The 3,956-nt window shown below is 32.9% G+C and overlaps 1 non-coding gene and 1 pseudogene across 2 annotated transcripts; one reads left to right on the plus strand and one right to left on the minus strand.

The window, feature by feature from the left end:
- Nucleotides 1-306, plus strand: LOC149513964 (signal recognition particle RNA). Its single transcript, XR_016329446.1, has one exon.
- On the minus strand, nt 129-3,199 carry LOC111287052 (V-type proton ATPase subunit E-like; annotated as a pseudogene). Its single transcript, XR_016329080.1, has 6 exons — nt 2,897-3,199; nt 2,690-2,790; nt 2,114-2,270; nt 1,796-1,979; nt 1,342-1,451; nt 129-881 (listed from the first exon to the last, which is right to left on the minus strand). The product of XR_016329080.1 is annotated as a V-type proton ATPase subunit E-like (transcript).
- Nucleotides 3,200-3,956: the final 757 nt, after the last annotated feature.

The following is a 3,956-nucleotide window of genomic DNA, read 5'->3' on the forward strand; positions in this document are numbered from 1 at the left end:
GCCGAGCTTAGTAACGTAAGCTTGTAACCCGAGTGGGGGTATTAAGATGATGGAACATAGCTCCGTTCCCTGAATCCGGTCCGAATGTGGTTTAATTCCGGCTTGCCCGTTTCAAGCAAAGAGTTGAGCTATGGGACTTGAGTGAAGGCTCTGGGTCTCGTAGCTCCTAGAGTGGAGGGTACTGCGTAAGGCTGGTTTCACAGAGCAACGAAGACCTCCCGCTCTTGGCAGTGGAAGGACAACAGGCTTGTTCCATTGGGGATCAAATATGACTCAGTGGGCTGGTCCCTCTGGACCATCATCTTTTTGCGTGATTCTTGACCTTTTTGATTTATTCCGAGGACATAACATGGAATACAATAGTAGTAATGCTCTCAGGATAACCGTACTTTTAACTCTGTTCAAACTCCATCGTCTGCAGAATCCAATTTATTGCCCAGTGTTTAACTGATAAAATTACTTGTGTTAGTATTGATATACCCCATGTCAGCCGAGACGAGGAACTCATCGGCAGGAGTCAAGAGATCATAAAAAGCTAAGTTGTTCATGGAAGATAAACTAATGTTGGCTCAAAATCTACAGGAATCGCACTAGTTCCAGTAGGAAACGCACTCCCTGAAACCTACAGCAGCCCACCTTCTGCTGAAAACACTGCATATTTTATTCATTATTTCATCCTCAAAATGATATACACACCAATTAAAGAACAGTTTCACTAACTTTTAGTAAACAAATGATCGGGGAAGAACAATATGAGAAATACATGAAGAAACAACTTCAATACTATGCTCTATGGTCGATGACCAAAGCTGCTGAGGAAACAATAATGATTACAATCCTACCCTTCAAGCAGCAACCTGACCAAAGAGCCACTTGCGGATCTGCAATGAGAAGAAATAAACAAGTTGAGAAAAGGAAATATTTTAATTCAAGGGTCAAAAATCAAGCAAATGAGCAATGGTAGAGGTCCAAATTACAAAACCTTGAAATTTCCTATATCAATCCATCCATAAAATGTGCTCCCCCTCCATGCCAACACACATGCAAACAAGAAATAAATACACACAAGCATGCAATCTATGGACTCCGCACTTGCAATTTGCATATTCTACCTTCTCATGAAGAATTAAAAAAATTTCACTAATAATTAATTACAGAAAAAATCTCTCCATCCAGGCCATGAATGCATAGAATAACCAAGAAACTATAGTTAATATGTTTCTTGTAGAAACCAATTGCTTGCACATTTTTTTTTGGGGAGGGGGGGGGGAGGGGGTGTTGGAATTAGTATAACTAAGTGAAATAAAGTAGCAATTAATCTAAACGTATCTCAAAAAATACCAAAATGCACCTCTGGAAGTTTTTTATGGAATGCAACATCCAACCGTGCATCCAAGGTGTTCTCACACACAATTTTTCCATCTTGAGATGCTAACACTACACCTCCAGAGCTGCAAAATCAAAAAAAGAAATTAGTATTCACATTTCATCACTGTTCATTTTCTTCTTTCTGGTAGGGGGAAGGGGGTAGGAGAGGTTGCTAAGATAATAAAACAGCAGCAACACTGTGAAAAAACCTTATGAAACTTGGTTATATATTACTACTATTTCATAAAATGAGAAGTATAACCATACAAGTCAACACTTAATTACAAACTTAAGCCAATCACTTCATAACACCAAAGAACAAACCTCTCGCCCCACTTTTTTTTGGAGAAGTAAAAAGCAGAAAACCATTATATTGCATAACTGGTAACTTGTAATCTTGCATTTTCATAGAATTGGTAATGCATACCAGAAAGGACCGTGATCATTATGATGATGAGGAGCAGGGGGAAGATAATGAATATCTCTGGTGGATGAACATTGACTTTAGAAGCATATTCCTCCTTTGCTGGATCCAGGGCAGACTCCACCAAGTGCACATCGTCTTTGCAACAATGCAGTAAGACAGCAGGCTCTTTAAGTCTGACTAAACTCTGCAATAAAACATTACTTTTAATTCTCAACTGCACATAAAAATCATTCAAATCAAACAGTCCCAAGATTTTATCTAATGTTGCAACTTTCCGAGGTTTTCAAGAATGATTTAATGATCTTGCTATACACTAACCTGAACAATTAGATCTTTCAAAAGCTTTTTGTACACATGGTGATGACGGCTCACATTCAGAAGTTCCTTGGATGCCGATTCTTTCATTGAATTAACCACATCATCTTGAGCCTGAAGGACCTTGATCCTTGATGCATTAAGCTGCATCGAGTACTCACTGAAACAAATAATAATAATGATAAATCTTATTCTTATTCACAACGGAACGAGTATATTCCTAATTATTCCTACATGCCAGCTCTGCATTGAAACAAACTGCATTCACTTTGCTTTCACATCAATTATCATCATGACAATCAAACTTCTTCAATGTTCTAACATTCATCTAATTCAAGTTATGGTTTCAGATCACCGAACAAACCAGTGCAATCCCCAAACCTCACTAATTTTCAATAAATGAAAATTAAGTTCCAAAATTTGCTTATATTTAAGTAGAAATGTAAATCTCAGTTTGACTTCAACTTACTATCCACTAAACTATAGAAATCCAGTATGATAAATTAAATTGAACTAAATACTGAAATCTACAGCAAAAACAAATGGAAAATAAATAAAATTAAAAATATATTAATTTACATTTTCTTTCGAATTTCGACTTGCTTCTCCTTCTTCTCGTACTCTTGCCTGATCTTCTTCTTCTCCGCCTCCACCAATTGGAGCTTCTCAATGTTGAATTCCTAAAAAACCCATCGTTTACCCATCAATTCACCGGAATATCCAAAACTCACAAAAATTTTATGCGAAAAAGGAACAAAAGTGAATAAACGAATGAAACTCAAGTACCTCTTCAGCAGAAACAGAGATCTCGTTAGCCTTTTCCTCTGCCTCTTGGCGGATGAATCTCACCATCTGCGTCGTTCATTTTCGCGGGAAACTTGATTTGATTTTTGATGATCAGATCAAAGACTGAGACTGTGTAGAACAAGATTTTTTTTCTTTTTTCGTTTAGCTGATTTTCAATCGATGGAAAAAAAAATATGAAACGAACTGTGAAGAGAAGCAGTTTTTATTCGTGCTTCCGATATGTGTATGATCAAGAGACGTTTGTTTTTTATTTTTAACTTTTAATTTTTTGTCTATGTTTTTCGTTTTTTTTTTTAATTTTATTTTAAATCAGGTCCCATTTTTTTAGACTTATCCTCGCAATGGTGGGGACATCCTCTGGTCGTCCGATTTTGGGACGTATCGAATTATCAATTTATAAGCAAATAAATGGACTCACGATAGTAAACGAAAATTAGATTAATAAAGATTATTCTTTATTTTTTTAATTTTTAATTTATTTTTAAAATTTTATCCTATTATTTACTAGACTGAAAAAATATTACTCATATAATTTTTTTTAAATTTATAATTTTTAAATATCAACTCTAATAACATAACGATTAATCCAAAAAATACTTGACTAATTTTTAACTATTTAAATTCAGTATAATTTTTAACTATTTTTATTTTATATTTCTCTCTTTTTTTTTCAATTAATTTAATTACAATAATGATTTCACTTAGATTTACATATTTTAAACTCAAAATTAAAAGTTTTTTTATTTTTAATAAAATAATTTTAACTAATTCTTTTTTTTTGTTATTTTTATAATCATTTGTCTAGAAATAAAATGATAAATTATATAAACTAAAATTTTCAATATATTATTGCTTTCTTTATTCAATTTTAATAAATTATATATTATTGTATTATACAAATTTGTTTTGTATATATTTTAAAATTATATATATTGAATTTAATAAAAAAGTATTTTAACTAAAATTTAAAATTTAAAATTATTTTAGTAATAATTGAATTATATAATACAAATTAAGTTTATCCTTGCCACATTATCTG

Source organism: Durio zibethinus, chromosome 17 (genome assembly GCF_047325235.1).
Source record: "Durio zibethinus cultivar Kanyao isolate XHJ-2024 chromosome 17, ASM4732523v1, whole genome shotgun sequence".
In the NCBI taxonomy this organism is placed as follows: Eukaryota; Viridiplantae; Streptophyta; class Magnoliopsida; order Malvales; family Malvaceae; genus Durio; species Durio zibethinus.